General features: G+C 37.3%; 1 pseudogene; it reads right to left on the reverse strand.

The window, feature by feature from the left end:
* Nucleotides 1–165: 165 nt before the first annotated feature.
* LOC126727982 (hydroxyphenylpyruvate reductase-like) lies at nucleotides 166–27,732 on the reverse strand (annotated as a pseudogene).

Genomic DNA, 27,732 nt, shown 5'->3' on the forward strand with positions numbered 1-27,732 from the left:
GTCCAAAAAACTCATCTGAGGATGCCCTACAGTTGCATCCACCAGTTAATCTATCCAAGGCATGGGGAAAGGGTCTTTTAGGCAAGCTTTATTTAAATCTATGAAGTCTACACATACTCACCACTTCCCATTTTTCTTCTTTACCACCACTCTGTTGGCCAACCACTAGGGGTAAAACACCTCTTTTATGGCTCTAGCCCACTTAAGCTTAAGCACCTCTTCATTGACAGCATCAGAATGTTCCCTAGATGAGTGCCGAGGTGGTTGCTTTTTGGGGATGACAAATGGATTGACATTTAAACAATGGCAAATGAAATCCGGATCCACCCAAGGAGCCTCGTAGGCACTCCATGCAAACACGTCAGTATTTTTCATAAGAAAAACTATCAGCTCTTCCTTCTCTGGAGAAGGCAACTGAACTCCAACCTAAAAGAACTTACCCTCATCTTCACCAATAATAACTCTTTCTAACTCCTCACTATTAGGATTAGTGCCATTAAATCCTATTATAGATGCTATATATGACTTAATATTGTTATTAATAAAGTTGTTTTATAATTATTTGAAATATTGGTAATATGAATATTCAGACATTATCATATAGTCCATGAGATGCATAGTATGTGATTTATGTGAAAAGTCACAGAAGATATAAATCACAAGTTATTTGTAAACTTAGAATTTTAGTTCGTAGTCGATGATGAAATTGGGCATTTCATCTGCGAAAACTATAACATATTAACTAAGATGATTTGTCTTGATCATGGAAGTGGTGACTTCTAGTTGATATGTTGATATGTTTTAAAAGTTAAAACATATTGAACTGGACCGCTGTGAGATTTATTATTCTCATAACGACTGTCAATTGAATAATAAATCTCACGACTTATATTTGCATGAACTCTTAATCCTGAGAGAATAATGGACCTGATCATGAAGTATAGGTTGCTTTGATATATCAGGAGTGAGATCTAAAGTAATGGTCAAAACCTCAGTATGTTGGGCAGCCACATTTAGTGTTGATGGAACATATATTCTCAAGATGGAATTCATAGTCTCTTAACGGAAATATAAAATATTCACTTGAGATAAGTTTAATGGGTTCAGTTATTCAGAGAGTTAGGCCTAACCACTTTAGTAAGAAATTACTAAAGTATATATTTATGAAATTGGATTTCATAAATATATGGTGAATAACTTAAAAGGATTAAACCGGGTACTCAAGGATTTAGATGTAGTAATTCACAAAGTGGCAGTCTACATTCATGACTTTGTATTACTACGAATATTTTATGAAGGGGTTGCATGTACAATAAAGTCTTGAGATATAATTTATTAATAAAGCCTAGAGTGCAATTATATTTATATAATGGTATTAAATATAATTAATGGTAACTTTGAACTTGTCAAGAGTTGACAGAAAAGCCCGAGGCCCATTGGAGCTAGAGTCTTATTTGTTCCCTTTTGGTCCCTCTCCAAGCCACATACTAAAGCCCAATTGGAAAGGCCCAAAAAGCTAGCCCAATTAGATAATCAATTATGTGAAGAGAAACATACAGAATTTTATGAACAATAAAATGGTTTGTGTGTTAGTAGAAAAATAGAACTTTTCATTCTCTAGAACATACACATATAACTGATTGAGAGACCACACATCTTGGGTGTTAGTGGAATTGGAGTGAAGATTGAAAGTGTTCCCGAGAACTTCTGATCTTTGGTTTTGAAATTCACTGCACCAAGGTACACTCTCTTGTTCTATATTCTGAAACTTACATAGTGCATATTATCAATTCTAAATGAAGTAGATTCGTTAATTTTCCACTGCGTATGATTTGTATGCATACAAACATGTGATTTTCCAACACTCACACCTTGCCACTTCTACCATCACATTCGTAGACCACACTAGCACCCTTGATTGCTATAAACCCTACTCGGCAGAGGCCGAGGACTCACCTTCGGTCTGATGTCTAATAGAAGCCACTAAGCACTGCCTAGCCATAGAATGGCTTCCAACCAGCTCCTCGACCTAACCCCTTGACGGATACTTCACCTTCAAATGCAAGGTGGAAGATACAACCCTCAAGGCATGAAGCCAAGGTCTGGCCACAATAACAGTATAGGGGGAGTAGGCATCCACCATGATAAAGTTCACTTCCACGACTTCTGACCCTACCTGAACAAGTAGTTTGATTTGACCTTTCGGAAAGACAATCTTCCCATCAAACCCTATCAGAGGAGAGTCATAGTAGGCTAGGTCCTTAAGCCTCAGCTTTAGCCCCCTAAATAGGTCAGGGTACATGATCTTTGCACCGTTGCCCTGATCTACCAACACCTTCTTCACATCATACCCTCCTATCTTGAGAGTAACTACTAGGGCATCATTATGTGGCTACAAGGTTCCAATTTTATCCTAACTAGAAAAGCTCAAAGCTGGTCGGACCTCCACCCTACTCCTCTTCGAATCAGGGGGCAAGTCTTCTATAAGTGGTCAAGCTATAGACATCACCCTGGATAGCTAAAAACCAGTCCTTCCTAGAGCAGTAAGAATGACACTAATTGTACCTAAAGGTGGACTTGTAGAAGCATTTCTCTAAGCTCCCGACCCTGTCTGACTACCCTATTAGTTGATACAGGAATTGCTTTAACTTCCTAATCTTAACCAATTGCTCTAAATGACTCCACAATGTCCTGCAATCTTCTATAGTGTGCCCCCGCTCCTAATGGTACTAGCAGTGAAGGCTTTGGTTACACCTCGTGAGGTCTCACCCCATCTAATTTGGCCATTTAAAGTATGGCTCACTCTTAATTTTTTTTTTCCAAGATTTGGTGCACAAGCTCTCGGAACATAGTGCTAACCACCTAAGTAGCAGTAAATTTGGACTGCCCAGCAAAATCTCTCTAAGGTCAGTTATTGTTGTATCTATCCAACCTAACATCCCTTCTATCCAATAAGACCACCTTAGCTTTCCCTTTCCCTTGTTGTTGGTCCTCCTCAACCCGCTTATATTCATCAATGCGGTCCAAGAGCTGACGCACACTCCTAACAGGCTTCCTTGTCAAAAAATTTCTCAAATCATGCTCGGCGGGTAGCCTGACCTTGAAAATCCTTATAGTCGCATCATCAAAGTTCCCTTCTATCTCATTAAATATTTCCTACTATCTGTCAGAATACATTTTCAGGGTTTTCCCTTCTCACATGGTCATAAAAAACAGGGAGTCCAAGGGTCAAGGAAATCTATTGTAGGTAACAAAACGAGCCCCAAACACTCTAGTTAGCTCCTCCAAGGAGTTGATGAAACCTTCCTTCAAACCATCAAACCACCTCATCGCCACAAGCCCTAAACTGGATGGGAACACCTTGCACATCAAGGCCTCATTCTTCGAATGGATAGCCATTCTCTAGTTGAAGTGGCTAACGTGCTCCACGGGGTCTGTCCTACCATTATACAGAGTGAACATGGGCTGAGCAAATCACCAAGGAAGCTTTCCTACTTCAATCCTACCGATAAAAGGGGACTTAGAAATTTGGTTAAAAGCCCTGCTCATAGCATCGTTGCCTAGACCTCTACGGGGTGGACTCTTACTTCTGCGCTTATAATGGTGATCCTCATCATACGAAAAAGACTCACTGGGAGGGGTCCTTGACCTAGGTCTATAGCTGCCATCCCTATCATCATCAAAAGAACGATCAAAGCTTGAAGGAGTTTTTCTCCGCCGCTCGCGGTGTAGCCTCCTCCGCAAACGGTCGATCTCCAACTGCATGCTTCTAGATTCTCCTCATAAGAGATGTGACTCCCACCTTAAGATTGACTCCTACTAGTATGCGTGGTATGCACACTAACCTCCTGGTCTCTCCTCCGTTCAAGATTGAGAAATTGATCTTGACGTTGAGAACCAACACACTCCTCCCGGTTTGATTTCGAACCTAACATAGCTGAACATTGATCTCACTAAAACTCAAGTATTTCCCATAGATGGCACCAATTGTAAGGGCATGTTCTGGTTCCTAAGCCCAAAAGGTAGAACGATTTAGGCCCAAAGAGTCCAGTACAATGAATTTTTAGAGAGTGAGCTGGAAACTAGGTTTCAATGGGTTGGAAAATAATCGGTTAAAGATGACAAGAAAGCAAAGATAAAAAAGTTTTATGCAAAGAAAATCTTCCTCGATAAAGTCTGAGGAGAGCAGATCTTGTATAGGCCTCTTTTCAATGTGATTACAAGTTCAGTTCTTATTGTTACAGTGTTTTTTCTACAGATTCTTCGATCCTCCTTCGTAATTAGGACCTTTCTTCTTTATATTACCCTCCTTGCTTCATCCCACCCTCCACGTGTAGATCAAGCTCCTGGCTTTTATCCTTATCCCATCAATACCTTCCTAAAATCTTTGGAATAGCTGTAAGGTTGAGTATCACTGTTCCGGTATTACCTCCACATTAATGCAACCAAAGAGTTAGCTACAGAGCTTTTAATGCGGTGGTAGCAGTTTTCCCTTAGATATTTCTTACCTTCCACTTGGCTTATTCCTTCCTGATGCTTATCCTTACCATTGGAACTGCTCAGAATGTTGCTCTTGATGGCATGTCATCCCTTCTGACCTCTGCTCTATTAAGCCAAGAAGGCATTTTTCCTCAAACCACCTTCTTGAACCCTCATGACCAAACACCTTCCTCCATTCACTAGCCCATAATTCTACTTTAACGTTTACCTGTCCTCGAACTACTAACTGTTCTCAAATAGGGCCCACAGCCCAATATGCATTTCTGGGCCTATCATCCCTACAATTATTATTATTATTATTATTATTATTATTATTATTCAATAGTTATTTAATTCTTATTATTATTATTATTATTATTATTATTATTATTATTATTATTGTTATTCTTATTATTATTCGATAGTTAGTTAATTCTTGTTGTTGTTATTATTATTGTTGTTGTTGTTGTTGTTATTATTATTGTTATTGTTAGAAAACGAGTTCCATATAAGTGTAACCTTTTGGGCTGGACCATCAAAAGCCAATATGTAATACTTAGCACTAGCATCCAAGGATGCAAAAAAAAAAAAAAAAAAAAAAAAAAAAAAACCTTTTTTGCATCCTCACACACTACTTTATCTATTTTACCAATTCATTTTATAACTCACTCTACATCTCAGTTTTTATTTTTACATACGACTCGATAAAATAATATAAACTACCTAATAAAATAATATAAAGTATTTTTGTCTCTCTCTTTCCTCCCACTATCTTTTTCTCTTCACACACAACCACTAAATTAAATATTATTTTTTTCTTTACAACTTATGAATAGTAAGGTTGTATATATGTGTTGAGGACCAAAATTTGACAAGAAAGCTCATTCCATGAAAAGTAAGGAAAAACCATGAGCCTTAACAAAAGAAGGCTCAATTCATGAAGTTCAGAAGGACCATGAAGGCCCATAGTCTCAAAAATAAGGAAAAAGAAATAAATAATAATAGGACCCAAACTTGGTCAGGCCAAACGACATGCAGTAAGAAGAGGGATCTCAGTCAAGCTAGGGGACATGCAACAAGAAGAATCAACATCAAGGCCCTAGGACCTTGATGTGTCCTTTTGAGGCCTTGAGAAGAGGATCTTGCCTGACACATGGGAAAGCCAAGGTGTATGAGTAGATTTCCAGCAAAAGCCATTAAAAAATCCAGCCAAACTAGGTATTATCTTTGTAACCCATGGTCCAAGCCCATGGGATCCCGAGTTGGTAGTAAGGAAGAAGTGATTTGGTTGGTAGGGGAATGATTTATGGTGAAAGGAGGATCCCAAAGGTTTCCCTTGGTTCATATATTTGCTTGGAATGCATGAACTAATGGAAAACTCAGTTCCTCCATGTGCATGACATCTCTCCACAATTTCCTCTCAATTGCCATTTTCAATCAAAGTTGTCATCCATTGCATTGAGCAGCCCACCCACTCCTTTGACTTTCCAAGAAGGAATCTTCCATTTTGTAGCTAAATCCGAACACCCTTTTTGAGTTATAATTGCCTAATTAAGCTAAACCTTTACCCAATGCACTTTTTTAGGTTCTAGTGGACATGGTTTTACCTAGCAAACTAAGGACGTCCTCACCTGGGGTACCAGCCATGACCACTATAAAAGGAACACTAAAGCATAGCAGAAATGGTGAAGGGGGGGGGGGATGGGGATTTAGATGGAGGAAAAAAGGGAGAATTCAGAGGTTCAAAAAGATAATTCTTAGAACTTTAAGAGCCCAGTAAGGGAAAGAAGAGAGCCAAGGAGGAGGAATTCATCCCACATCCTTGAGATCATTCAAAATATCATTTAGCCTCTAAAGAAATATATGTCAAAACATGCACACATAAGATATTACTCTCTCCCACAAAATCATCTTCACCTTAATATCTTGGAAGGCAATGCCCAGGCAAAGCTACTTGGACTTGAGTTCCAAATCCCACAAGTCTTGTGTAAAAGCACTAAGTCTGTGAGAATTGGGGTCAGGATCCTCGTGGCTGACTCATTCTTATGAAATTATTAGAATGTATATCCTAATATGAGGAACTAACAATTATTTGAAGATAAGTGTATTGTATAGCTATTCTTTTACAGGACCTATGGAGGTAAAGGGAAAGGACAAAACTTCATTGCATAATAAGCATGGAGAAAGATCCTATAGTTCAAGGAATCAACATTCTGGATTCCATGGATTACAGGCCTAGTACACTTGGGAACCACGACATCACATTCAGGTTACCATGACATCACGATCGGGGAACCAAGTGAAGGAACTCTTTTATATCTTCAAATGTGATTTAATTTATTCCAGTCTCATTTATATCTTCGATTCACACTCTTATGGAGTAGTTGATATTTTAATTATAGACTTATAGTGTCATGCTTCGGCTGCCAAATCTATACTAAACTTCTGTTTTCTCTTCTTTTTATTGCATTTTAATTTGAGGCACAAATTAGATATGTCACACAATAAAATGGGAGGGTAGTTAGTAGTAGACTCTGTATAACAAATCTTCACGAAATTTCTCTTCACAATAAAATGAGATTAATTTTATTTATTGCAAGTTGTTTTTTAGTTTTTATTACCTTTTACAATTCCCTGGTGTCACTATTGGTGTTATTACTTGTTAGTTTACTTAAATTGTTGGCTTGGATATCTTAATTTTTTCTTAACTTTTTTTTCCCTGTAGATACTGTTCAATGGATCACATTCCATACTTGGGAGGGCAGTTGTTGTGAATGCTAATCTTGATATGATTTGGAAGCATGAAAGGCCATTGGTTTAAAGCTACGTGTATCTCTATTGGATCTAGTTGACTTTTGCTTTTTGCTTGGAGAGGTGTGCGTGCAAAAGAAGACTCAGAAAAATTTGGAAACCAACTATGGCATATCAACTACTATTGAAATGAAGATACAAGTCCAAAGTACAAAATGCAGAAGAAGACTAAGTGAGACTGAAGAAGAAACGAGGTTGTTTTATGTAAATGAGGACCTGATGACACTTAGTGGCACAACAGCGTTTTGCAATCTCTTGTTTTTGTGAAACACTTAGATGGATTAGTTCCAATTTTTCTTATAAATAATTCCATGTGTTAGCTTGTAATTAGTGGTTAGATTAAAACAATTTTCCCACTTAATCAAGGAAGTTAGTTAGTTTTGCTTATTTCTTTTCCAGATTTTGTATATTAGGGATTAGATATTTTCTATCTCTTCTCAGTTGCTTGTAATCACTTTTACTCATCAATAAGAAAACTAAGTTCTATTTAGTTTTTTCTTCTTTAAAAGATTTTGAGTTTTTACAACTCCTGAATAAGCAGAGTGTTATAGCAAAATCAATTTGTAAAAGAGGCTATCTCTCTCTTTGGGCTGCGGTTAATAAAATTAGATAGGTGTTGTGGTTTGATTCTTTGATATTTGTGAGTTGCAGCATTCATATTTGTGAGATTTCTTTGCTAATGCTGTAGCTTTTGTGTTTTGGTGAAAATGTGCTTTGTAGACCTCTTTCATATATGTGGCTGGAACCTAGCATGAGATACCATAGAAGATGCGGTGCTTAATAATGAGAGAGATGCCACTAATCATGTAAAAAATAGCTTTCAAGTGAACAGTAAAGTCAAGATCATGTGAACATTAATATAATTTGTGTTTTTATGTCATTCTCAATTTTAGTATTTGCTACAAGCAAATTCATACACAAAGAACAACTCCACTTAGAAGGATAAAAATTGTGAAATACATTTAAAGGCCTAAAAAGCTAGTAACAGAACTCCTTCTGTCATGCCCCGAACCCAACTATAAAGATAGGCACGTGACAATCGTCGCATGCTTATAAAGTAAGCACCCTACAAGTGTGCAAGGCCTTCTTAGCAACTAAAATTTATCCTCAAAAATTAAATTAAATAAATCCAAAATACCTCAATAATTTCTTTATGAATAGATCTCCAATAATTTAATAGGAACGAAATTCAAACCTCATGTACATAATGCCAATTCGCCAATAAATATAAAACTATTAGAAGACCATCCAATCCCAAAATCACTAAGCTTATTTTCCTGCTCACAACACAATATCAAAACTCCCAAAACTTGCTATTCTTCACAATCTGAAATTGGAGGGAAAAAAAAAGGGTGAGCTGACAACTCAATAAGTAACCAAAATCCTAATTAGTTCTATCAAGCAATAGATCTCTAAAGCAAAAGATGTAATATGTGTTTTCAAAGTTATAATATACTATGTGTTTTCAAAATAACTGAAGCAGTTTCGTAATCATAAAATAGTAAGTTGCAAATAGATCACATACTTTAATCTGACAAATATATCATAGATGGTTTACAAAGTAGTTAGTTTTCCATATATCAAAGCTATAACTTACAATATGTTCCAAAAAGATACATAAGCAGTTTTGATGACTCAAAATAGTTCAAATACTCAAATATTTCAAAAATCACATATGCAGTTTTAAGGTCTCAAAATAGTTCAAATATTCAAACGTAATTCATATTCTTAACAATCTTATGACTATGGTCACGCTATATCCTTGTAACTGGGCATCAGAGTACCAATGAATAACCTTCATCGGCTGAGTATCAGAGTACCAATAAATAACCCCCATTGGTTTGGGTATCAGAATACTAACGAATAACCCCCATTGGCTGGGTATCAGAGTACCAATGAATAACCCCCATTGGTTTGGGTATCAGAATACCAATGAATAACCCCCATTGGTTGGGTATCAGAGTACCAATGAATAACCCCCATTGGTTTGGGTATCAAAGAACCAACGAATAACCCCCATTGGCTGGGTATCAGAATAAATTCGTAGAAAGATTGTTCATAATCATTTATATGAAATCATAATTTCTGACAAAAATATATCTTATTCATATGCATATATATAATCATATATTCAATATTCAAATCTATTTGTGATATTTCTATAATTCTTTACTTTAAATCAATATAGCTAAAAAAACAATTAAATAAAATACATCATATATTCAGTAATAAGATATATTTGTTATAATTCTTTACTTGAAATCAGTAATATAGTAGAAATAAAATTGTAACAACTGTAAACAATTTTCAGTAGTTAAAATACACAAAATAAAACCAATTAGGATAAAGTTACTTACCTCTAAAAGCCATACCAAAAGGAACTTCTCCCTAACACTTCTTCTAAAATCCTTAGATATCGCCTAAAACAATTTTACATGTACCATTTACTCAATAATCAAATAATTTAAGAATGACTTATAATGGTATCCAGTCAGAAGAGAAACTGCTAAAAAATATCCATTTTATATATTTCAGAACTATCATTAATTCATCTATATAAATTCTATCTCCTCACTAAGCCTAGCAATAATCCCCTATTTTTTTCACCAAACTCACATAGACATAATATTTTTGTTCCTTTACTTTCTGCCACAAATAGTTCCCTAGGAATAAAACCTATAGAACACAATATACTTATAACCATATAGGGTCTATACGTGTAGTTTTTTTTTTTTTTTTTTTTTTCTGCCACCGTTAGTCTCCTGAGATTTGGACAAACCAAGTACTACATCATACAAAAATCAAAGCACCATGACATTTACAAATACACCACACCATTCTTTTTCTTTTTTTGACTTGTCAGACCTTAACTCATCAAATCGGTACTATTCCGGCTATGCAGAAACTTGTCCCACCAAGCCTAAAATTCTGTAGATTCTATCTCCTTTCAACGTAACAAAAGGCATAGATAAGATTAAATTGAACATAAAACAGCGTCTAGTTTACTGAAAATAAATCCAAACTTTTCTTCGTTTGTATCATTAAAACTCTTGAATAATTAAATAGTTTCACTACTAGCCAAAATACCCACATAGAAAAATACTCTAATTCTAAATAAAACTTAGATTTGACAAGAAAGAAATTCTTAAGCTCTTACCTTAATTGTGCAATCAAACCTTTTTTACTGGAGTAATTTGGGTAGTCTACACTCTTAAAATATCTCTGCATATATGTTGACATAATAAGCTTATATAGCTAGGGTTTTAACCTTATTTTCTAAAAACCCCTTAGAAATATTAATTATAAAATTGACCCCATAAAAAAATTTACTTAAATAACCTTCCTTTTAATCTTTTTTTTTTTTTTTTTTTGGGTATTACACCTTCACTACATGATATTCGCAAAACAGAGTTGTATACATTACATATATTCATCAAAATAAAGCCATCAACTAATTCTTGCATTCCCCAGAACCAAAATTGCATTTGGAATTAGCCAATTGAAATTTTGAAATTGAAAAAAAAGTTAATAACTATAGTGGTATTCCATTGGGATGGTTTGGGTTAAACTACACAAAGACCTCCCTGACTGTCATTCTAAGGGGTCAAAAATCTAATCCCTCCTTAATGGCATAGCAAACTTGAGAGATTTCTTGTACTCTATTCCTTAATCCCCATCTCTTATGTAAGCAGAAAGTTAATGGAATCAGTCCATTTGGAGAGTAGCCCGGAACATTTATCAACTTGATAAATCTCCTTGAAAACTGCACATCTTGCATATAAAATAGCTCAGTATTAAGCTTCATAGTTTCTAACAATTATTCACTTATTTTCACAAACAATTTTTGTGCATTTCCCAAAAAAGAAAAAAAAAATTGAAATTAAACAAAATAAGGAACTACTGCCAATCCCAAACCACAATACAAAAGGGATTACATTAAACCCAAACCAAATAATGGGTGAATCTTAGAAAACCAAACAAAATTGTTAAATTCATGTGTTTCTAGGCTTCCCTACGTTGTTTTCTATAATCTTAAACTCAAACCAAATTGTTAAATTCCAATGAAGTTGATTTTTTGTAAAGAAATCAAGCCAAAAAAATTCCAATGAAGCTTCTTTGATCAGGTGACCTTTGGCAAAGAAATCAAGGATAAGGGAAAAATGATCATAATACTAGATCTATAATCACTTTTTTTTTTTGGTTGGGCATCTGAAATCTAGATGAATTTATATGCTAGAAAGACAATCTCAAGAAACAGGATAATTTTTTTCCCCTTAAAAATCATGAAATGAAAACAAAAATATAACACAAGGAACCGATAAACCCAGCAACCAAATATTGGCATCAGAGGACACAACCTCACAAAATCTCCACCAGCCATTCCTTAGCCATTGACACACACACACACTCTACTAGTACTGGGCTTCATACCCATTGTAAAAATCCCAAAAACATTGAATAATAAATTAATCAGATTTAAAAAAATAAAAAAATAAAAATGCAATGAAAGAAATAGATAATCTTTAGTGCTATAAATGAAACAAATGGATGATATTTGCAAAGAAATCACATAAAGAAAAAAAAAATTCATAAATTTGATTACTAGATCTAATCACATTTGGGTGGGTAGCTGAAACACTGTCAGTTCACATTCAATATTCGGTGGAGAGGTAACCGGAGCATCACTAGTGGCTTTTTTTGAGGCATGAGAGAGAGAGATTCTAAGGCATGTTCGGGTGGAAGAGAGAGGGTTTCTGAAATTTTTGAATAGGGGGGTAAGCGTGAAGAAGAGAGGAGAAATTAAAAGAGCAGAGAAAAATGAGAGCTCACACGGATCGCTGACGTGTCTAAATGAGCCGTCCAATTTTTGAGCATTAGATCAATTGAATGTGACAATGAGATTGAAGTGAAGTAATTTAGATACTTGTAAGGCCATGAAATTTGTAATCTAAGTCTAATAATCCCATCTTCGTTCATTTTATAGTGATAAATTCTTATACAACTAGATTCCTTCAATCCTTTCTAAAATTGACAACCCGTGTCCTGTGTATCTGACATAAAGATTAATTTTCTCACAATATGGGGTATGAATCAATTTTTTTTTTTTTTTTAATATCAATGTTATTTCAAAGGAAGCATTCAATTTTTCTTTGTATTTTATATTGAAACTAAGAGAAATTAATTTTTAAGACCATCTTTAAAAAAACAAAGTATATAAAAATAAAATTATCAATTCTTAAATAATAAATGAAATGCCGTAATATCAAGAATTTTGTAACTCAAATCATTAACTCTTGATGTTTCTAATGAAGATATGCAAGGTTCAAATATCACAATCTCAATGTAGAGATTGATGACAACCATGTGAGATTGGAGGTTGGCCAAGGTTGGCGGCTTGGTGAGAGTCAACTAACAAGATTGGCGGCAGCTTTGAGAGTGGGCTAGTGGTGTCTAAGGTGGCAAGATCAGGGGCAATATCTGAGGCAAGATCGGACATGAAAGTGAGAGAGGAAAGGCTGAGGGTGAATGTCTGAATGAGAGAAGAAGAGAGGCTGAGAAAGTGAAGTACACAGGTGAGAGGAGAGAGAAAAGTAGAATAAAAAAAATTAAAAGATTTAGAATTTTTGTCTGTACAATTGTATTATTAGAATTGTGCTGTTTACAAGTGCTAAAGCTTTTAACATTTAAAATAGGGCAAAACTTAGGTACAGTACCTTAGGTTCCCTATTTAAAATTTTGACATCTATCCAATTTAACAGACCAGGCAAACGGCGTTAATATTAAAAATTCTTTTTTTTTTTTCCCCTTCTTCCTTCTTTTTCCCGTACCCACAACTTAAAATCTCCAGTTTTCTCTGTAACCAAACGGGAAAGATCAAAAAATAAAAGCAGAACTGGGTTTCAAACCAAAAAACACACACAGGAGAGAAAGAGATCCAAAAGCGGGGAAAGGGGGTGAGGCTCAAATTGGGGCGGAGGCGAAGGACGAAGGGACAGTGAGCGGTGGAGGAGGATGAGTAGGAGAAGTAGCAGACAAAGAAGGGAGATACAGGGCCGAGTGCGAGTGGTGGTGGTGGTGGTGAGAAACCTCGCCGTGAGTGTAGTCGTTGAGGGAAGCGCCGGTGTTCTTGAGATACGTGGCATAAGAAGAGTGCACGACAGCGAAGGCATTGCGTGCAAAAACTGCCTCTTTCATGTAGAGCTTTCGATCTTTGCATCGAGACACGACTTCTTCATTCCTGATCTTGGATTGACTACCTTCTGGTTTTTTTTTCTCTCTTTCTTCTTTGAATTTCAGACACACATAGAGAGCAGCGAGAGAGAGCAAAAACCCAAATTCGATTGGTTTTAGAAATGGGGATTGGGATGAAAACTCGAAAGAATCAAAGACGTAAAAGACAGATTAGTAGAAGTAAACACATACACACACACCGAGAAAGAGAGAAAGAATCATAGATTAGAAAAGAAAGAAAGAAAGGAAACAGATACACGCATACACAGTTCACACACTGAGAGAGAGATATGAGATATTCTTTCTTTCTTTCTTTCTTTTCTTTTTTTAACGCCGTTTGCCTGGTCTGTTAAATTGGACAGATGTCAAAAATTTAAGTGGGGAACCTAAGGTACTGTACCTAAGTTTTGCCCTTTAAAATATGTGATGTGTAAGATGAAAGTTCAAAAACGTGTACAAAACACTTTTGAACGTTTAGACCCCCAAAAATTAACTTAACCAACACAAGCAATATGTTAAACAACAAGTGTGCGGAAACTTAACATATGCTATAATGTGAAATAGGTTAAATACTATCTAAGCCATAACATAATAAAATCACAGCAGATAATATAAAGGCAAAGATAGAGAGGAAGGAAGATGCAAACACAAAGACAACACGCGATGTGTTATCGAAGAGGAAACCGAAGTCCTCGGCGAAAAACCTCTCCGCCGCCCTCCAAGCGGTAATCAATCCACTAGAAAATACAGTTGGGATACAAGGACAGCAATAGACCCTCCAAGCCTAATCTACCCAGTGCACCTAAGCCCTCCAAGCTTCTTACTCCAACGAGGTTGCGCCGAACCTTTTTCTTTTCTAGCTTCCCGGATTCCGCTACTAGACCGTAGCATCAACCAATGAAGATTGGCTCCTTCCTAACTGCTTCCCAGAACTCCAAACAACTGTCTCACAGAGATGATAATGGTGAGAACCAGGTTTGGTATAATGCCTCTCAAGGATTTGACAATGGAGAGGAAGAGAGTAAGGGAATTTGAAGAGACTATAAGGTATAGATTGTGGGTGAAGCAATCTGGTTTTCCTTTAGGGTTTCTCTCTCAAAATTCTCTCTGGAAGCTCCCTTTCAATCGTGGGTTAAAGGGGTATTTATACTGGAGTGGGAGAGGAATGTGAAACATCAGGTTTTGGCAAAACAGGGGTGGCTCGCGGCTTGACCTCGCGGCTTGACCAAGTCGCGAGATCCAGTCGCGAGTTAACCATATGGCCAGTTGTCCTGTTTTGTCCTGTAGTGCTCCAGCTAGCATGACTGTTCATCTTCTAGCATGCTTGACATGTGTGCAACTTCTGGCGGCTTGCAGCCGCGAGTCTACCCGCGAGTCCCAGCCGCGAGTCTCTGTTTTCTTGCACACTCTTGAGCAAACTTCACTCTATCTCACTCACTACCCTTACAACAAACTCACCTAAATACAGGGTAACTAAATGCTGAATTACAAGCAAATTTGGCACGGAATAAAGCCAATTAGATGGTTGAATAAATTCAACCTTACAATCTCCCCCTTTGGCTATTCCGTGACAAAACCCTAAAACAGACTCTAAACTTAACATGTGAGTTGGGAACAGTTGAACAAAACTCACTCACACCTAACTCTAGAAGCTGTGAAGCACTTGAATCATATGAACATGAATCTCCTAAAACACAACAATACACCATGATCATTGTAAGCAGAAAATCATAAAATGCATATGAAACAGGCAATATGTGATCAAGCAAAGATGGAGTTAAGAAACAAACCATGGCTTGATCAACCAAGTGAACACCACAAGGTAGTGATCACAGTGCTCATTCACACTTGGAATGAACACAAGGACATACAAGTTAACAAGCAAAAGGCAAGACACTTGTATGCTCAACACTCAACCAATGCATAACACACAAGGTATATGCATCTAGGAACAATCCTACAAGGGCACAAGAGTGACAGTACATAAACCAAAATGCAAGACATTTAGATTAGAGTACTGATTTCAACATAGCATAAAGGCTGCACTAAGCAAGGTACATACCATAAAGCCTACAAACTATGCATAAAACAATAACCCTAAAAGCTTACAAAAGCACATGGGTACAAACACATTATATTGAATAAAAACTTAAACAATATAAACTAAAAGTGCATAAAGTTTCTCCCCTTCAAAGTGATGAGAAGCTGTGATGCACTTGGAACATATATACTTGTAACCTGAAACACTTGCACAAAACACATTAGACCCTCAAGGTAAAGCAAGTAATAAAAGAACAAGTATAATGTAACAAGCAAATTGGGATCAAGTAAACATGATGTAAAACATATGAGCAACTTGATCAAACACCAAAACAATCATATAGAAATGACTACAATGATTACATAGCAAATCAATTGATTATCCGAACATGAATTCAAAAAAGCACAATAGCAGAGGGATATATGCATGTCCAAAGCACAAATATGATGCAATGAGAACAACAAAGCATAACTCAAAGCACCATAAAGTGAACAAGAAAACAAGCAGAACAAAGATTTCTAGTTAACACAAAGTCTTCTCCCCCTTGGTATATGCATCTCCACTATGGAAAATCTCTCCCCCTACAAATGTGCACGAGAAATAGAATTTCTCCCCCTAAGGATGTGCACAAGAGTCATATAGAAATGACAAAACACTCCGGTATACTCTCTAGAGTATACTCTCCCCCTTTTTGTCAGGAATAGACAAAGGGTCAAGGAGAAAAAAAAAGGCAAGAGATGAAGGTATGAACAATGCTAATGATGCATGAGGGGTGCAAGATGAATGAGAAAATGAAGCTCAAACCTAAGACAGAGTAGCATGCTACAAAGCATAAGGTAAACATGACATGCTAGGATGAAGAAATAAGGTAAAGTCCAATGCATGACAAGGGTAGAAAAGGTGTGTGCAAGAGGTGGCTAAGTGCATGCATGACCAATGCATGAAAAATGCACATGTGGGGCAAAGTGTGTTAAAATACACAACCAATGAACCAAACATGTTCCTAATGAGGAAACATGAGAAACCCCAAAGTTTGGTACTCATCGGAGTCCAAACAAGCGAGAAAATGTCTAAGAGGCATTTTATCAAACACCTAGCATGCACACTATGAACAAAAATGTGAAACAATGCATGAACATCATGAAATCCACCCTTAATGCATGTTCTTTCTGCCACAAGGGGCCAACATCCAATGCATATCAACAAAAGAAACCAATCCCATGAAGAAAATTGACAAAAAAATAAGTTTTCCTAACCCCTATGATGAAAATCCAAACCAAGAGCACAAAACTCTCCAAAACACAATCTAAGGATCAAAATCAATGAAAAGAGTTTATAATTACCTTAGAGATGTTAATGGATTGAAAAACTATTCAAATTGGTTGGGTTTTGATGTAAAAATATTGAAAGAGGGGTTTTAGAGAGGATGGGAGAGGTTTAAAACAAGTTTCCCACGAAAAAGCTCTTTAAAAAGTTGATTCTGGGTGACTCGCGACTGGCGAGTCGCGAGCCAAGTCGCGAGTAAGCCGCGAAACCTCTCTGTATGAACTTGCGGCTTAGACTCGTGGCTTGCAAGCCGCCAAACCGAGTAGCCAAAACTGGTAGCTTGCTGGCAGCTCACGCAAGTAGCCAAAATGAGTGGCCAAAAAATCTGACACTTGTTTTTCAAACCAGAACATGTTTAAACATTGAAAAACAAAGTAAGCACTAAACATAAACACAAAAAGTGATAAAAATCACTTCCAAAAACATATAAAATGATCAAAAATATTTTTGGATTAATCCATATAAGATTGAGCACACACACATCACATTTAGACAAGTACAATCTAACAAATGAATAAGACATTCATTGAACATTAGGCATGTGTGTTGTGTGTGTGTATCAAATGTGGAATAGTCCTTAGTTTAGAGTGAAGCTTCAATGATCAATTCAATCAAGTCATACACAACTAGTGCTAAGTCAAGTGGTCTATCTCAATTATAGAAATGAACATATATGACCTCCCACAAGAAAATGATTACATATGATGAAGCTTTTCATTTAGCTTCTTTACAATTCATAACATTTGATCATTTTGAATCAAAACATCTCATTTTGAGATCGATGCCTGAAATTTGTGATATTTCAATTTGACGAACAAGCCTTTGGCTTTTTGGGCATCATACAATTTCATTTAAGTCGCTTTCCCTTTTTCCTAGTCGAATACTAGTATTTGCGACGGCTTTTGCAGCTCATTATCTCTTTTCATTTTGAGATTTACATTTATTGAGCTCTGTAAGCAATAAAAATAAAAGAGTGGGAAGAGATATAAGCACAAGTCTACGCAAGTATCAAAACCAACATGACTATTGACTAATCATTTATGACAAGCTTGAAGATCGATTTACAACAATCACACAAAGATGTCAAGATTTTTCCCACAAAGATATAAGTGCAAAAATAATAAGCTAAGCTTGAAAATGCACAAAGCCATTTGTACAAAGATACAAGGCCAAACTCACATGTGATATGTGCTCAAACAAATACGATTAAACTTTTTGAATTTTTCACTTTTTATGTGGTTTTGGATTTTTACTCACACAAAATAGAAACATAAAAGTAAGATAAAAAAACGAAACAATGCATACAAATAAATGCAAGATGCACAAAATGCATGAAGATATGACATTTAATGCATGAAGGGTCCTACAAAGATCGAAAGAATTAGATCAAGGACCAAAAGAGCAAAAGCTTAACCATAGGAACCCTTCCTCATCCAAACGGAACGATTGTTTGGAATGAGTGTCTCAAGAGAAGCGAGACGAGGGTTGGAAGAATGAGAACCGGAGATGCACATAGTCAAGGAGTTAAGAGCATTAAACATTTTCTTTAACAACATGCTATTTTCATTCAAATCCAGTTTACTCTTTTTAGCACAACTTCCAAAAAACTCAAGTTTCTCTTTTCTTTTGATTCTCTTAAGAGCTTGAAACTTAGAGCAATGAGGTCTTAGATGACCAAAGGCACCACAATGGTGATAAACAATGTGTTTAGGTCCACTAGGCTTTTTGGGAATGGATCTAGCAACATGGTTTTGTTCCCTCTTCAACTTATGACATTGAGGTCTTATATGACCAATCACACCACAATGGTGACAAGTTGGAACAAACTTAGATCCATCCAAAGCCTTAGGTTGAGACCTAAACGAAGGTTTTGACTTAATAGCCTTTCTCTCCACCTTTTGATTTCTTTATGTGGAGAAATGTACGCCGATTTGTCCTTTAAGGTAGAACACACACTAGGCACAAAATCGGGTACCACAACATGATTGCAACAAATATTATCATCCATTTTATCAATGGGTTCAGCAATCAAACACTTGGCATGCATCTTAAGAGATTCATTTTCACATTTAAGATCATCAACAAGTTTGTTAGACAAAACAAGTTTAGCATCCAAGTCCATATTCAAACATTCAAACTCTTTCAGCTTTTCAAGAGAAATTTCAGCAAGTTTTTTATATTTCTCAACCAATTTGTTGGATTCATTGAGCTTAGCAATCAAATCATCATTTTCACAAAATAACTTGCTCAAATTCTTTTGAAACTTCTTAGCATTTTTCTTCAAGAGTTTGTCAACAACACCCATGGATTCAAATAACATGTCATCACACTTATGAGGATTAACACTCATAGAGGCATTTTCACAAACACGTGGCATGTTACATTCATCACCAACCAAATCATGCAAAGAGGCATACAAAGCACAATCCATGGCAAATAAACACAAGGGGTCAAGGATCACACTTAGGTATTTAAACCACAACAAGTGTACCCGCTCTGATACCAAGTGAAAGTTCAAAAACGTGTACAAAACACTTTTGAACGTTTAGACCCCCAAAAATTAACTTAACCAACACAAGCAATATGTTAAACAACAAGTAATATGTTAAACAACAAGTGTGCGGAAACTTAACATATGCTATAATGTGAAATAGGTTAAATACTATCTAAGCCATAACATAATAAAATCACAGCAGATAATATAAAGGCAAAGATAGAGAGGAAGGAAGATGCAAACACAAAGACAACACGCGATGTGTTATCGAAGAGGAAACCGAAGTCCTCGGCGAAAAACCTCTCCGCCGCCCTCCAAGCGGTAATCAATCCACTAGAAAATACAGTTGGGATACAAGGACAGCAATAGACCCTCCAAGCCTAATCTACCCAGTGCACCTAAGCCCTCCAAGCTTCTTGCTCCAACGAGGTTGCGCCAAACCTTTTTCTTTTCTAGCTTCCCGGATTCCGCTACTAGACCGTAGCATCAACCAATGAAGATTGGCTCCTTCCTAACTGCTTCCCAGAACTCCAAACAACTGTCTCACAGAGATGATAATGGTGAGAACCAGGTTTGGTATAATGCCTCTCAAGGATTTGACAATGGAGAGGAAGAGAGTAAGGGAATTTGAAGAGACTCTAAGGTATAGATTGTGGGTGAAGCAATCTGGTTTTCCTTTAGGGTTTCTCTCTCAAAATTCTCTCTGGAAGCTCCCTTTCAATCGTGGGTTAAAGGGGTATTTATACTGGAGTGGGAGAAGAATGTGAAACGTCAGGTTTTGGCAAAACAGGGGTGGCTCGCGGCTTGACCTCGCGGCTTGACCAAGTCGCGAGATCCAGTCGCGAGTTAACCGTATGGCTAGTTGTCCTGTTTTGTCCTGTAGTGCTCCAGCTAGCATGACTGTTCATCTTCCAGCATGCTTGGCACGTGTGCAGCTTCTGACGGCTTGCAGCCGCGAGTCCACCCGCGAGTCCCAGCCGCGAGTCTCTGTTTTCTTGCACACTCTTGAGCAAACTTCATTCTATCTCACTCACTACCCTTACAACAAACCCACCTAAATACAGGGTAACTAAATGCTGAATTACAAGTAAATTTGGCACGGAATAAAGCCAATTAGATGGTTGAATAAATTCAACCTTACATAAGAGGTTTTAGTGTTTGGTGTGTGAAATGTCAAATTTTTGGCATTTGGCATACACTGCACAAAACTTGTAAATAGTGGCATTAATTTAGTGCATAGGTTATAATATCATCACCAGGTCCACCTCTAATAAATTCTTGCAATTTTTATAAAGATATTTTGAAGCGCGTAAGGTCCATTTTCTAATCTTGATAACCCGCTTTCTTTTCTTAATAATCTATAGGAGCAGGTTCTTTTAACTTGATATGCTAATGGCACATGAACTATAATATTATATGTTCGGATACAGTGTAAAAAATGAATAAAGGCTCATGACTGATGAGTACCAAAACTGGAAAAAGTGACAAATAAATTGTGTATCTTAGGATCAGAAAGTCTTTTGTATGAAATAAAATACGTAACTATTGAAGAATATTCCAAGAAAGTGATTTCATCCTTTTCTATCTCTTCACACACACACACACAAAGGCTAATAGCTTGGCCCATGGTCTTGCAGTCTGGGCAAAGCTTAATAATTCTCATTGGCTCAAGTCTTCAATCTCAGATTGGGTTTATTTCCTCCTCATTGGAAGCAGACGAACTGGGCCGAGACAGCATTTTGTGACTTTTTATTTCTCTGTTAAATACAGTCACCTTACTAAAAAAGTCAAAACAAAACAGACAATTTCACTACAAAGACAAAATCACAAAGCAATAGCCACCAAGCCACTGCAAGAAAATAAATTGAAGATGTGAAATCTCTAGACTCGTCATGCTGTGTCAATTTATATTGCAATCACAATATAAATTCATAGTTTAATTACTCTACAAATCCATATAAACAGTTGGAGGCAGATGAATGATGATAATGGTAAATATGTTGTGAGGGGAGAATATAGCTAGCAACTTTCTATGACTGCATGACTGAAGTTAAAATATCCTAAAGCTAAGGAATAAGAAAAATATGCCACTGCCTTTTTTTTATATGAAAATTCTTTTACTACAAAATGCTGGTGAAGAGAATAATGTTTCAACACATTAACATCTAAATCAGTAATGACAGAAAAACAAAGCCCAAAAGACCCAACTGCTCATGCCCATGTACCTTCCCTAAAAGTCTACCAGAGTTAAAAGAGGCTTGTTTTGAAAGTATGCTTCCAAGTTCATGACCACAAGGTCTGCCATTGCCTTGCAGGCTTCCAGTCTCGCTCCCCACGAGGCAGGAGGATTACATTTTCAAGCCCAAACAGTTGTTCAGGAACCTCTGGCTCATTTTCAAACACATCAAATGCTGCCCCACCCAGCCGGCCTTCAAACAATGCTTTTTTTTATCGGTAATAAGAGTTTTATTGATGATAAAAGAACAATGTGTTTACGATTGTAAACTCACTGCCCTTGAAACAAATACAATCAAATCATAAGGAAATTCTAATAGAGATAAGGAATTCAGACAAGGAACTACAAAGCATAAGACCCCAAATACGAGACCACTCAAACAAAGTCCTAACAAGCAGATTCTTCAACAAATCTATAGGTCTCTCAATGTCCTCAAAAGTTCAGGCATTGCGTTCCTTCCATACTAACCACATAAAAACATGCTGGCACCATATTCCAAACATTTGAACAATAAGTTCCCAACCAATTCCTCCAAGCAAAAAGAAGAGAAACAATTGTATTCGGCATCACCTACTGAACCCCAAACATAATAAGGACATCATTCCACAAAGCAAATGCAAACTTACAATGAAGCAAAAGGTGATCCACAGTTTCCTCATCACACCTACATAGACAATGCCAATTAACAAGGGGCAATATCTTCTTAACAAGGTTATCTATTGTAAGAATCCCACCCCTAACAGTAGTCCATAAAAAGAAAGATACCCTTTTAGGTACCTTAACACACCAAATGCTCTATCAAGGGAAAGAAACAAAAAGGGCTTTCAATAAAGAAATATAAAAGGATCGCACATCAAAAACACCACTATGATTCAACTGCCAAATCAGGATATCATCACCCTCCCCCCTAGGTATCCTAGCAGAAACATGCTCAAAGAAAGAATAAAATCTCTACATCTCCCATTCATTAAAGTTGCAACGGAAAAGTAAGTTTCAACTCCTACCTCCCCCATCTAATGCAAAAATAACCATGTCAAAAATCAGAGCTTCTTGAACCACAGCACATGCAAACAATTCCGGGTATAACTCTTTCAAAGAAATAGGACCACTCCAAGGGTTGTACTAGAACCAAATACAAGTGCCCTCTCCCACTACATACACCACATGACTGAAGAAATTGTCCGCACCCTTCCTAATATTCTTCCATAACCCATGAGTCCCTCTAACAACTCTAGTGCACCAACCTCCACTAACCTCCCCATATTTGGTGGCTATTACCTGACGCCATAAATGGGTAGCTTCCTTCCCAACTCACCATAGCCACTTCCCAAGTAGAGCTTGGTTAAAAAGCCCAATCTTCCGAATCCCCAAACCACCTTCCTCCACTAGCCAAACAACCTTATCCCAAGCAACAAGAGGATATCTAAAAACTTCATTAGATCTCCCCCAAAGGAAATTCCTCTAAATCCTCTCTAATCTGTCCACTATATGTTGTAGAATTGTAAACAAGGATAAATAATAACTTGGGAGACTCAACAAAATACTCTTCAATAAAGTAAGCCTACCTCCTTTTGACAAATACAACCGCTTCCAACCAGAGAGCTTTTTCTCCACCCTTTCTATAATAGAATTCCAAATCAAAGCATCCTTAAAATGAGCCCCAAGAGGCACTCCCAAATAAGACACGGGCAAACAACCAACCTTACAACATAAAATACGAGCCAAAGCATCCAAATTCCCAACCTCACCAACTGGCACAATTTCACTCTTGCCAACATTTACTTTTAAGCCTATAGTAGCTTCAAAAAAGATCAACACCATCTTTATATATAATAATTGTTCCCTAGATGCATCACAAAAAAGAATAGTATCATTAGCAAACAGAAGATGAGAAATATGCAAACCTCATTACGCATTGGGGCTTGCTTGGAAACCCCTAAGAGAGTCACCCTCTCTTGTCTTTTTCAATAACCTACTCAATACCTCCATCACCAACAAGAGCAAAAGTGGAGATAACGGATCTCCTTGACAAAGACCACGCAAGCTACCAAAAAAGCCAACCGAGGACCCATTAGTAAGCACTAAGAAACATACTGTAGAGATACAAGCCTTCATCCATCTCCCCCACTTCTCCCCAAAACCCATCATCTCAATAAGGTAAAACAAAGCATTTCAATTACATGATCATAAAACTTCTCTATATCCAACTTGATAATCACGCTGGAAACACCACTTTTCAATCTACTATCCAAACATTCGTTTGTTATGAGAACAGAGTCAAGAATCTATCTACCCCCAACAAAGGAATTCTGGGAGTTAGATATAAGTTTTTCCAATACACTTCGAAGCCTGTAAGCCAACAACTTTGACAAAAGTTTGTACAAACTTCCCACAAGGCTAATAGGGCAAAAATCTTTAATATTGATAGCATTAGTCTTCTTGGGTAGCAAACACAAAAAAGTAGCATTAAGAGATTTCTCAAAGATGCATTAGCTATGAAAGTCCGCAAAGAAAGCCATAACATCCTCTTCAATCACACACCAACACTTTTGAAAGAAAGCGATGGTAAAGCCATCAGGACTAGGAGCCTTATCACCCTCAGCCTCCCAAAGAGCCACAATGATCTCCTCCCTATCAAATTCCCTTTCAAGAGAAAACCTATCAGACTCATCCAAACTAGCAAATTCTAACCCATAAACAGTGGGCCTCCAAGATTTAGGGTCCGTTTGGATACAACTTATTTTTACTGAAACTAAAAACTGAAAACACTGTAGCAAAATAATTTTTAAATGTGTGAAAAAGTATTGTTCACTCTTTTTTTTTGCTGTTCATATGCCTTGGTGCACTGTTCATGTCCCATGAATAGTGCACCAAGCGCTAGTCTATTTAAAAAAAAAAAAAGCCAAACGTGGGTTTGGAAACGCGGATCCAAACCCACATTTAGGTTCCTAATAGAGACTCTTATAAAACCCCACCACCTAATCATGAATATCTGACTCAGCTTCATACATAATGCCATCGACCTCCATAGCCCTCATGGTATTAACTCGTCTATGTGAATTGGCAAGCTGTGGAAAAACCTAGTGTTATTGTCCCCCTCTTTTAAGAACAAAGCCCTTTATTTCTACCTCTAAGAAATCTCCTCCAAAGAAGCTAAAAACTCAATCTCTGCCTTGATCTCTATTTTTCTTGTTTTGTCTGCCGTACACAACACTTGCATACCTTCTCTCATATCAAGATCCAACAGCTCAAACAACAAACATTTTTTTTCTAAAATGCACATCCTTGAAAAAATGTTTATGCCAATACTTCAAGTCTCCTTTAAGAGCCTTGAATTTATACGCTAGAACATAACTAGGGGACCCCACAAAATGATATTAGTTCCACCAGCACCAAACTCGATCCACAAAACCCTCTGCTTTAAGCCACATATTCTCAAACTTAAAGGGACTTTTCCCCCTCGCCATGCCTCTTGCCTCCACGAGAAGGAGACAATGATCTGAAACAACACAAGGGAGAGGCCTTTGAATCACATCCAAGAAGTGATCCTCCCAATCAGTTGAAACCAAAACTCTATCTATATGAGACATAGAAGGGTTCACAGAGTCTCTAAACCATGTATACTCACCCCCGACCAAAGGTAGATCAACCAAAAAATTCCTCTCAATAAAGTCTAAATTTTGAACATGGCTAGACTAAACAAAGTACAACCAAGACACTCTATCGGATATCTAATAATGTTGAAATCACCAAAAACACACCAAGCTAAACTCCATCTCGCTCTCACACTATCGAGCTCTGCCCATAAAGCATCCCTTAAACTAGCATCATTTGGGCCATAAACTCTCGTACATATCTAAACAAAACCATCTGCCACACCCTTCAACAAGACAGAAATAGAAAAGCTACCCACCACACAATCAATTTTCTCATACACTCTTGTGTCCTAGGTCACAAGAATACCTCCCGCTATGTGAATGGCATCCAAAGCCACCTAATCTACAAAAGAGTTGCCCCAAAGACTATTCACAACAAAAGAATTGGTACAGTCCAATTTGGTTTCTTGAAAACACACTACATCACACTTCCATTCCTTGAGTAAATTCTTCACAGTGTCCCTCTTATGAGGATTGTTAAATCCCCTCACATTCCAAGATAAAAGTTTCAAATTCATGGGCAACCATCAGAGCCCAACCCATTGAACTTCACAATCTCTCTGGTTCGTTTACCAACTTGCCCATTGTAATTAACTGTAGAAATTAAATTCCGTAATTCCCTCATACCTTTTTTAGAGGAAAAAGCAATGCAGCAAAGACTACCTGCAGCACCTTGTTTCTCCCACACTTTCTCAAGTCGTTAAAAAAAATCAACATGCTACCTCTCATAAGAATCAATGGGGAAACCCACCCACTTACCAAAGCCCTTAACCATCTTACTTACCCAAACCGAAGGTTCCAAGTCATCCTCCACAGAGATGTCATCTGGGTCATCTTCCTCTGTCATTAAAACCAGACCCCCACTAGGATCTCATTGAGCCAGAGGTACAAATTCCATCAACTTCCAATCCTCCTCATCCTTATCTGACCTTGTGGGATTGACCCAATTCAACAACAAAGTCTCTTCTTTGAGAGTATCAAAAACCAACTTAGAAATAGGAGAGAAACGATTTTGTTCCAATAAAGACTGATGGCGAAACACATCGATAGTCTTCAATAGAGTCGTCAAACACACCGTAATTGAAGAATCCATAGTATCAGTGAAGCTGGGTTGACCATCGAAGTTCGAAACATGCGAAACCTCCACAACCCCACTGATCAGACAATCCATCGCTAGGACATCGAAAACTGAGACAGTAGAAGAAACCCCCCACCTTGACGCCGCTGCCTGGATAGTCTGTCGAAACAAAACCTGTATGCACAGCCACATCGGAACCCTCATTGGATATTGAGAGATCCCCTCCCATCTCACTGGTACATGGAGCCACTAGCAGTGACTTCTCGGCAAAGTCATGGGATATTGAGAGATCCCCTCCCAATGTAGAAAAAGTTGGGTTTCATCAATGAGTGGACCTTGTCCAACGTTGATAATAATGCCACACCCACCCCCCCCCCCCCCCCCCGCGGCGGCGGGGTGGCCAATGCATCAATGACTTCACAGTTAACACTTAACAATGTGGCAGGTTTCATCCGAGAGATTGCATGCCAAAATGAGAACAATTTGAGGCAAAGTCAACAATAGTGGAACGGTATTTGTAATTTGGATATTGTTTTTCAGCTCTAGAGCAGTAACTGATGGGGCAACCAAATGCTTCAGCTCTCTTCGCAATTGCTAAACCAATCCAGCACAACCCAACAATTCCAACTGATTGACCAGTGAACTGAAAAAGACAAACAAACAAATGAATAGAATGGAAAAAGAAAACTTCCAGTATAGTAAGACTGTATGTACATAAGGGAAATAAAGATTTTTAAGAAATTTATTATTATCAAGAAAATTCAAGTTTAAAACACTTACAGCTCAACAACCAATCAAAACCAAAAGACTAGGGAATAAAGATCGAAAAGAAATTTATTATCAGGAAAATTCGAGTTTCAAACCACTTACAGCTCAACAACCAATCCAAACCAAAACAACCCCCCAATCCCAAAGGAAAAATTGGGAAAAAAAACCCGCACACACAAAAGATACACAAACCTTTGTTGTCAATTTGAAATCCCCTTTCTTCCATGCCCCAGTCCTCACAAAACGACCTGCCACAAAAATCCTCAACACCACAATGTCAACCCTATTGCCATGTCTGCAACATCATCTGTTAACACATTGGGTGTATTTGTAACATGAATTCCCTTTTCTTTACATTTCACCAAATCAATCTTATCGAACCCAATGTTGTAAGCCAAAACAATCTACAATTTAGGCAAAGAATCAATAAGCTCAGCATCAGCACCATTCCATATGCTTGCTACTACTGCTTGTAATGAATTTGAGTACTCTTTCAGGAATTCTATCAATGAAGTTAGTTCCATAGTTTAAATATTTTGAACTTTTTTCAAGTTCTTGCTCGAGGTATTCATGCATTGATGCATCAGTCATTAAGATACCTATAGTGTCCAT

This window comes from Quercus robur, chromosome 5 (assembly GCF_932294415.1).
Source record: "Quercus robur chromosome 5, dhQueRobu3.1, whole genome shotgun sequence".
NCBI classification, from domain to species: Eukaryota; Viridiplantae; Streptophyta; class Magnoliopsida; order Fagales; family Fagaceae; genus Quercus; species Quercus robur.